The following is a 10,357-nucleotide window of genomic DNA, read 5'->3' on the forward strand; positions in this document are numbered from 1 at the left end:
TCAGGTCTTAGTAAGAGACCCTATCTCAAAACAAGATAGTCTGCTTCTAAGGAATAATACTTAAAGTTGATCTCTGGCTTCTACATGCATATACATGTACATACATATAGGGCCACATACAACATGTTCACCAGCACATATGTGAACATGTAGACACCAGCATACACCACAAAAAAAGCAAAAGGAAAGAAAGGAAGGAAGGAAGTGAAAGAACCTAGTGGGGAAACCCCCATTCAACTCCCGATTCGGCGTGCACCCAAGAATCACAAATAGAACACAACACCTTGATGTAACAACATGAGGTATTTTAATGGCGGAGCTCTGGGTCAAAACGTATCTCACACAGGAGACAGTGGAATCGACCACGAGGCTTGGAAGCTAGGGGTTTTTATAGAAAAGGAGTGGGGCTGGGGGAGGAATTGGCGCGGTTTCACATGATTGGTCCATTTAAACATCAGCAGCCTGTTAACATTTAACTTAGGTCAGAGGGGTGGGAGATAGGGAGGCGATGGGCCTGCCCGGGCATGTCCTGGTCCGTTCTGCTATGTTCTCAGCCCCAGGTTTCAAAGCTCACAAACAACTCTTTGGGCTATTTGACATACATTACATGAATCAGAGGTCTCAAGTTTTATTTCCTTTCAGAAGGAAGGAAGAAAAAGGAAGGAAGAAAGAGAGAGAGAAAGGAAGAAAGAACAAGAGAGAAAAGGGGAGAAAAAAGGGAGAGAGAAAAGAGGGGTCTTTAGTAATTGGCCTTTGTGCAGTCTTCAATTGCACTGAGTGTCTTCATTATTGTTTGTTGGACTCTGCCACAAATAGAGGGAAATTATGAAACAGCTGGAATATATTGGGAATGTCCTGAAAGACCCACAACGTGAGGACTCCCCCACGTTCTGACTCAGGAGAGGCGACACCCCAAATCACACAAGAAACGGTCTTGCTGCAACTGCAAGAGGATTTTTATTCGAGAGCGTTCTCGGGCCCATGGTCATACACCACACAGGGGTAGAGGACCATGGTGCCCCGAGTAGCTGTATAAGGGGGTATTTAAAGGAAGAAAACAACAACTCAAGGAAGTGGGGAGGGCGTTGTTGGAAAAATACCAAAGATACCAGTTAAGAGTCACAAGGAAGTGTAAAGTCACAAGAGTCACAGAGAATACCTGGTAATTGTTTTGGTTAACTCTCAGTTTCTAATAGCCCCTAACAATAGCACATTTGCATGGCAGTTTCCGGCGTTGGTCAGGGTGACTTTCTTTGAATGAACACTCTTTGAACTCAGGAAGCAGGTAGGTGGAGGAAGGAATGTCGCTATCAAGGTATGATTAGCATACCTTGGAGCAATGAGTCACAAAGGTTACATTCCCAAGCCTCGACCTAAAGGCCTAGAATTTTGTTACTTCTTCAGTCCCACCTTTGCCCAAGCTCTTCCTTTTTGGCTATCTCCTTAGACAAAGCTGGTGGGGGGTGTAGCTCCTTTAATTCCACATCAGACATGAAGTATAATTGAAAAGCCTGGTCAAAGTCTTGCTGAGCCTGTTAAAAAATGTAAAAATTCATGTTGAAAAGAAATTTCACATCTCCAGGCAGCTGGCTGAACAGGTTTTCTATCTGTACCACATGTAAATCTTCCGTAGTCAGCTGCTGTAGCCTCTCTCAGCCCTGAAGAAGGCTGATCCAGACTTTGACTTTGCTGCCACCTAGGGTGGAGTGTTGGGGCCGGCCTGTGGCTCTCATGTCTGGGTTCCAGCCTGGGATGCATCTTGGAACTGAAAGAAAAGAGGAATCGAGGTGGGTAAAGAGAGAAATGGAGTCAACACTGTATTCTGATCAAGACTCAACTTTAATGTCGGCAAACATGCTTTATAAAGAAGAGGGGAGGCCCATTACCAGTCACGCAAAGTTCCTTTGAAGTTGTCAGATCAGCCTTTTAGTAGGAACTTGTGAAGATCACAGTTCGGTGCTAACTCTGGAAAATCTTGGAGAACTGGTTCGGCCTCAGGCAGGTAGCAGGTAGTGGCACATCAAAGGAGAGTGATGAGAAGCAGCACAGCAGGTGGCTCCGCTTAGGTGGCAGATGGTCATAGCCAGCCTTGCTAGGCTGGAAAGAGGTAACAGTGGAGCCTTCCGACCTAGATGGCTCTTTTGTTCTGTCACCTGCCACTGCCCTCTTCAAGACACTGCTACCTGCTGAGAGGCCCCTGAGATATTCCAGAGGAACAGCCTATCCTGCATGTCACCTGCAGGATCCAGACACCAAGAATAGACTGGCAGGGGATGGGCTTTCCCCCTTATAAGCACACTCTCTTAGTAAACTGGCGGGTCTTGATCTCCATTAATCTCTCACCGTCTAAGTCTCTTTCAGCCCCAGCCTTCCTCCCAGGTGTACCGGGTTCAAGTAGGCCGAGAGCCAGTATACAACAAATTGGCATCCGAGCCAGGGACCTTGGGAAAGGTGGGAAAACACTGAGGGAATCGCTGTCTTGTACGGAATTCCAAGTGAAGGACAGAATCAGAGGATCATATCGGGCATGGTGAGAAACAGGTATTTATGCTAGCGCTGGCTTTAAACTTCATTTTTTAAAAGTATTGCTGGAGGTGCGGAAGGATACGGGCTAAGTTTGGAACAGTGCTAACCCGGCACATTTTCCACTTAGGATTTGACAGCGAAATATGTGTGGGACTAGAAACTGTGAATCAGGCAGTTGTCTGCAGCTTTTAAAAGCTGTTTCAGGTGAGAGGAATAGGGTTTAAAATAATGAAACAGGCGGTTGTCTGCAGTCAAGAACATCAGGCTAGAGGAATAGGGCTTAAAATGATGGAGTAAAATATATAGAGGAAAATGGATTTTGAAACTCTTCCAGAGACAGAGAGATATCGGGGGACACCCAGCTCTATTCTCTCTGGCTCTACAGCAGAAGTTCTCTGCCCTCTTTGTGTTGTCTAATGTCTGGTGCACCGGTCTGTTTACATGTCAATTCATGTGTGTTTTGACTCGTTGTATGAATGACTGAATATTCTATGTTTCATGTTGGAAAATAAAAATGGTTAAGACTATCTGCTGGTTCAGCAAAGCCTGAGAGTTGCCACACACTTTAGCCAAGGATCAGGCACAGCAGGGGAGCCACTGCTGGAAAAGCTGCTTTCAAAGAAAGGGAGTCTGCAGCATCTTAGTTTTAAGGCAAAAAAGCTGATAGTTGGTTCCTTCCTAGAAAATTCTCTGCAGTCGTGATTAGTGTGTTTGGCAAATGACAAAGTACTTTTTTTTTATCTTATAATTATAGCTAGAAAAATTAAAATTCTTTGATTGGTCTAAATTTATAAGACTCGTGTGGCTGCCTCATTTGGTTTTTTAATGGTCTTAGAGTTGTAATATGCTCTGCGTGTCTTCATCACAAGAGTATTAGCTTATAAGTTATTGAGTTTGATCAAATAGGTGTAACACTGGTTACTAGGAACTTAGCTTTAAATTGGTAACTCAGGTTTGGAGTGTTTCAAACACGTGGCCAAGAGGCTGGGCCTCTAAAGATACTTCTAGTTGAGATAATATTTAATGTGATTCTTATCCTAGAAAGTAGAATTAAAGATAAGATTTAAAGCAATGTCTCTTTAGTGAAGCATTAAAATTTGCACTGCCATGGTATAAATTAGCAGCCAAACTTGGTAACATGGTAAAATGCCTCTAACATTTATTCTAAGGTGATAAATTGTTTTGAAATTGGGTTTTGCTTTCCCAAAGTTGTAGTTTTAGTCTAATATTGCAAAAGAAACTTAAAAATTCTAAAATCTGTCCTCAAGGCAAGAGGAACAAAGCTCAGAGCAGCCTCTGTGGGGCTTGTGTGACTTTCTTTTTGTCTTGCAAACGGTGCCTAAGGAAGCTCTTGAAACTTGCCTCTCCTTGCCTTCAGGGAATATTCCTTTTAGCTAAAAGAACACTGTTACAGATCTATCCAGATGTTGTTCCAAATAAAGTTCAAATTCAAAGTTTATAAAGGGTCAATCAGACTGTAGAACTTATAAAGACATTACAATCTGGCTTGCCTACTTCATGTAAAGTTATTATAGGTTTAAAAGTTTGTTTTTTCCTTTGAATTCTGATAATTGTAAAGAGTTTTGCTTCGGGGCTGGTGAGATGGCTCAGTGGGTAAGAGCACCCGACTGCTCTTCCGAAGGTCCAGAGTTCAAATCCCAGCAACCACATGGTGGCTCACAACCATCCGTAACAAGATCTGGCGCCCTCTTCTGGAGTGTCTGAAGACAGCTACAGTGTACTTACATATAATAAATAAATCTTAAAAAAAAAAAAAAAAAAAAAAAAAGAGTTTTGCTTCTAGTGAACTGGTAATCACTGGAAAATTTTGCCCCTGGGTATGGCTAATATAGCTTTACCTCATGTAAGAAAAATTCTTTTTTTCTCTGCTTCAATACAAGAAGCTAAGAGTTTTAATCTTTCAGTGTATATTGTTTCCTAAGTGGAAAGTATTTTATTAACTAATGCTTCTAAAGGGAAGTTTACTTCAAATCCTTGCTCTCCCACAAGGAGCTTTTAAGTTCTGTGGAGTAGCTGTTGCTCCAGAAAATATTCAGAGGCAATATCTTTTTAATACTTAGGGTTTTAGTTATACTATAAAATTGTGGTATAGAAAATATAAGAAGGAAAAATTGATCTTTTCTAAAATTTTATTTTCAAAAGCTTCCAGGAGATGTTAATTGGCTAAGACCTAACCTTGAGGCCTTAAAGCTACTTAAACCTTTGTTAGGTGCTATCAAGTGAGATTCAAATTAACTGGTGAGAAACAAAAGGGCTTTACAGAAAGCAGAGGAAACTTCTGTGATCAATTGTTATCAATTAATCAATGGTAACTAAATATTACCTGCTTATTTTAGTTATGTGCCCACAGCAATTCTTTGGCAAGAGAAAACATTGTTGTAAAATCATCCTTTTTCACCTCAAAGCACAGTTTTAACATCCTATTAAGGCTGCTGTGGTGCTAATAAAGAATTGTAGGATAAATTTGTATATTTTAGAAAACCTGTAACAAAAATCGTTTCTTAAGAACTTGGCAAACTGTCTGTTTCCTTGTTCCAAACAGCAATTTTGTGCTGTAGATGGTGTTTTATAATGTTGAATTATCAAGCTTTAATTTGCATATTTATCAATATGTATCTCAGAGCTTACAATTGCTTAAAATTGTTCATCCTTCAGATACTATAAATTCTCAAATTTGCAATTTTTTATGCATATACAACTCATAAGAAAAAATGCTGTTCCTTTAAGAAGACTGTTTTTGGACAGTTAAGAATTTGTCCTGAGTTGCCTGGAAAAGACCCCCAGGATTTGCTTTTGTGTTATAGAGGTTTACAAAAAGCTTTAGCTGATAAAGGATTACAGATAGCTCCTGAAAAGATACAAACTCAGGATCCTTATAATTATTTGGGTTTTAGACTTACTAATCATGCTGTTTTTCCCCAGAAGATAGTTATTCGCAGAGACAACTTAAGGACTTTAAATGATTTTCAAAAATTGTTAGGTGATATTAATTGGCTTCACCCCTATTTAAAGCTTACTACAGGGGAATTGAAACCTTTATTTGATATTCTTAAAGGGAGTTCTGATCCTACCTCCCCTAGAACTTTCACCTCAGAAGGATTGCTGGCCTTGCAACTAGCAGAAAAAGCTATTGAAGAAAAAATTGTCACTTATATAGATTACTCTTTGCCTTTATATCTGTTAATTTTTAATATGATTCATATGTCTACAGGATTGTTATGGCAAAAGTCTCCTCTCATGTGGATACACTTGAGGATTTCTCCTAAACATAATATCTTGCCATATTATGAAGCAGTAGCTCAGATGATTATCCTTGGAAGGAAGCAGGCACTAACTTATTTTGGCAAAAGAGCCAGATATTATTGTTCAGCCTTACAGCGTAGGTCAAGACACTTGGCTGAAACAGCACAGTACAGATTGGTTGCTTGCTCAAATAGGGTTTAAAGGAACTATAGACAGCCACTACCCTCAAGATAGGTTGATAAAATTTTTAAATGAACATGAGGTGATATTTCCTAATATGACCTCTTTACAACCCTTACACAATGTTGTTCTGGTGTTTACTGATGGCTCCTCTAAATGGTGAGCTGGATATCTTATAAATAATCAACAGGTAATCATAAAGACTCCTGGCCTCTCAGGTCAATTAGCAGAATTAACAGCAGTACTGAATGTCTTTTAGTCTGTACACGAGGCTTTTAATATTTTTACTGATAGTTTAAAACATCTGTTCTATATTGGCCACACACTATCTCATTCTGGTCTTCCTGGACCTTTAGCTGAAGGCAATGATTGCATCGACAGAGCTCTAATAGGAGAAACCTTAATTTCAGATCCTGTTGCTTTGGCCAAACCTGATCATGAAAAATTTCATCATATCTTAGGGCTCCAACATCAGATCACTAAGGAGCAGGTAAGAATGATTGTAAAACAATGTCCTAAATGTATTATATTATCTCCAGTGTCACATTTAGGAGTTAAGTTAATCCATGAGGTCTTATGCCTAATCATATTTGGCAAATGGATGTAACTCATTATGCAGAATTTGGAAAATTAAAATATATAAATGTTTGTATTGACACTTGTTCAGGATTTTTTTTTTTTTTTTGCTTCTCTGCATACTGGAGAGGCCTCTAGAAATGTAATTGATCATTGCCTCCAAGCCTTTAATGCTATGGGATTGCCCAAACTCATTAAGACAGATAACGGGCCATCCTATTCTAGCAAAAATTTTACTTCATTTTGTAAGGAATTTGGTATCAAACATAAAACTGGAATTCCTTATAACCCCATGAGACAAGGAATAGTTGAACGTGCTCATCGCACTTTAAAAAAAATGGCTTTTAAAAACAAAACAGGGGTAATTATATCCCCCAAGGTTACCAAAGGCACATCTTGCTTTTGCTTTATTTGTTCTAAATTTTTTTGCAAACTGATGTTAAAAGGTCTGTCTGCAGCGGATCACCACTGACATCCAGTTACTTCTAGTTCTTATGCCATGGTGAAGTGGCGGGACCCATTAACTAATGAATAGAAGGGTCCAGACCCGGTCCTAATCTGGGGATGGGGCTTGGTCTGTGTTTTTTCACAAAAAGAAGATGGAGCTCGATGGCTGCCTGAAAGATTAGTTTGTCAATTGGACACAGATCCTGAATCTCCCAGTAAGTATGACTCTGACCTTGATTATGGCAAAAAATCCTCTTTAGCCAAAAAGTTAATTTGGAGCACAGCCTCCCAGAAAAGTTACAGCCTTTCTGTGATTCTCAAAGCCACCTCCCCCACACTGGGAGCTCAAAGTCTGAGTGTGATAGTTACTAATTTGCAAATGAATGGAGTACCTGGACTTCCCCAAAGAAGCTTTTGTACTGTTGCTTTTCACTGTCTCCCATTGTTTTTCAAGCAGGTTAGTCAAAGTCCTTCAGCCTGACTGCAGCAGGTGTGCAGCCAACAACTATCAGGTCATGGCTGGCATTCAGACCAGAATAAGAAGGGAGTAAGCAGCTGGACACTGTCTTCAGTTTCCTGATATACAATTCATTACATAGTTTATTCAACTGAAGTATATAGTCCAATAGGTTTTAGTGTGTTCATTGATAGATGTGAAAGACCCCCGTAGGGAGACCCTCACTCAAGTCTCGGGACCGCCGCGCACCCAGTAGGACACTGAGACCGGTTCTTGTGATCACACGAGGAATTTTATTGAAAACGAGACAGAACGAGACAGGACGAGAGCTCAGGCCAGCATGCTGGGGTCGAGACTCATGCTCCAGGCAGGAGTAGAGGAGTTTCGACCCCGGCCTGAAGTTTTACAGAGCTTTTAAAGAAAAAACCCACAAACCAGGGGAAGGGAGGGGAAATCATAAATTTTTTCAACAATTAGATCATAGATCATGTGCTACCTTAGGCAATGCTTCTGGGGCGTTGAGACATTCTACAGAGGTCGTTGGAACATTATGATTGTTCCAGGAAAGGTAAGGTATGTTCCGGGAGTGGCTGAGGCCTGGGGACCAGATGCCTATGACTCAAGTGTTTATGACCTTAACAGGTTGCCAGGAATTTTCCACTCTTCATATGCAAGTACACAGCGCAGCCACTATGAAGAATCTGCTAAAACTAATAGATCTATAGTATGATCCAGCTATAACACTCCTTGGCAGATGCCCAAAGGACTCAACTTCCTAGCCCATCCACACTTGCTCAGCCATGATTATTGATGCTCTAGTCACAATAGCTAGAAAATGGAAACAACCAAAATGTCTTTCAGCTGATTACTAGATTATGAAAGCATGCTACACACACATGCACAATGAAATTCTATTCAACTGTAAAGGAAAATAAAATCATGACATTTTCAGGTGAACGATAGAACTAGAAAATGTTATACAAGGTCACCCAGATTCAGATAAATACCACATCTCTCTTATTTGTGGACTCTGGCTCTGGCTTCTTAGAAATAGTATATAATGCAGAAGAACCACATAACCCAAAAATGTAACAAGGAATTATAGGAGGGAAGAGGGGAAGCATCTCTAGAATGGAGATAGTAGGACACAGGTGCTATGAAGGGGAACATGGGAAAATGAGGGGTGTTATTTAAGTGGGAATGGGGATGGAAGGGCAAAGAGAGAGGGAAGAAGGAGGGGTAAGTAACACTATGGATGTCTGAATAGGCCATAGGGAGACATATTACTTATATCTACATAAATGCAATGAATTTGAGATGGAATGGGTAGAGGGAGGGAGAAATGATGTAAATATAGTATGAGATTCTTAAAAAAAATTGAAAAAAATTTTTTAAAAGTGTGAATCTATGTAATGAGGTGGGTGGTGTCCTTGGAGGGAAGAGAAGAATGTGCTAAGAAAGTCAGAAGCCTCCCATGCTCCAAACCAGGTAGGTGGGCTCATGGATTTTACATCATCCTTTAAAGGTACATCCCATACAGGGAGTATTCCTGGTGGTGAGTTGGAAGAAGTGGGAGAAGATGTTGCTGCTTCATCCCTGCTTCGGCTCAGCAGACATGTTGGAGTTCAGTTAGAACTTTTCAGACTACCTGGAAAGGAAAATCTCCTTTGAAGAGTTCAAAAGGCAATGAGAGGAGAGAAATATCCAAGAAAAGAAAATTCTTGGGGAAAAAGGAAAATCGTTACTCAAAGAAAAAGTAATGATTCTAAAGTCCCATACCAACAGGAAGTGACTCCGCTAACTTCCAGGACAAAGATGCCAATAAAGGAGAAACATCAGAGAAGTAAGTCAGTTCACAAAATCTTTGTTTCCATGCTTGGAAAGACAGAAGAAGAAGAAGAAGGAGGAGGAGGAGGAGGAGGAGGAGGGAGAGGGGAAGGGGGAGGGGGAGGGGAAGGGGGAGGGGGAGGGGAAGGGGAAGAGGAAGAGGAAGTGGTAGAAGAAGAAGAAGAGGTAGAAGAGGAAGGAGAAGAGGAAGAAGAGGAGGACAAGGAATGTGATGAGGAAACACCTGAGCAAACCACTGCAGGTGACATATTTGTGTCAGAAATGATTCTCAACCCTAAAACAAACAAACAAAAATGATGAAAGAGAAGAGGCTTCTCTAAGATGAACTCCCCAGTGTCCTGAAAGGTCTCAAGGGTGAAGCCAATAGTCGCTTTGCTGCAGGAGAACAAAAAGAGGCAATATTGATATGCATGCAAATCATAAAACAAACTCCTTTGGCTTCTGAGCCATTCTCTATACTTGCTTCCATGGAGTATGAGGACCAAAGTGGCATAGAGACATCATTGTAGTATTAGTTGATTGCTGCACACTTAAATTCCAGTGACACAGAAGAATGGATTAGGTTGGCATAAATGTCTCTGAAACAAGATGATATTAAGCAGGCTATTTTTTTCTATACAAACGCTCTTAAATATGAGCCTACTAACATCAGTTACCTGTGGAAGGGGTCAAACATTTATGAGCAGATGGATGATCATAAAATGACCATCGATGGTTATAAGCATATTATAAATCTTTGCCTCCATCTGATGGAGAACATTTTATGCAGTTGGTTACAGATATAGTCATGAGTGTAAAGCCATGATATGAAGCCAATGATAGTACTTCAACTATAAACATAATTGAAGAAAATTTCTCAAAGCACCAAGGCTTAGTCTCCATGGAAGACATTAACACGGCAGCTGAATTATATATTTCCAACAGGCAGTATAGCAAAACTTTGTTGCTAATTACAGATTTTTTTCTGAAATTATCCTAGAAAAGGAAACATTAGAAGAAGCTACCTCAGAAGAAAATAAAGGTTGTAGTTACCTCCAGAAGAAGAGAAGGAGGGAGTAG

The 10,357-nt window shown here is 40.4% G+C and overlaps 1 pseudogene; it reads left to right on the forward strand.

Annotated features, from left to right (window-relative positions):
• The first annotated feature begins 2,669 nt into the window (after positions 1-2,669).
• LOC147001613 (general transcription factor 3C polypeptide 3 pseudogene) lies at positions 2,670-10,357 on the forward strand (annotated as a pseudogene).

This window comes from Mus caroli, unplaced genomic scaffold (genome assembly GCF_978045245.1).
Source record: "Mus caroli unplaced genomic scaffold, Mus_caroli_1 scaffold_13, whole genome shotgun sequence".
Lineage (NCBI taxonomy): Eukaryota > Metazoa > Chordata > Mammalia > Rodentia > Muridae > Mus > Mus caroli.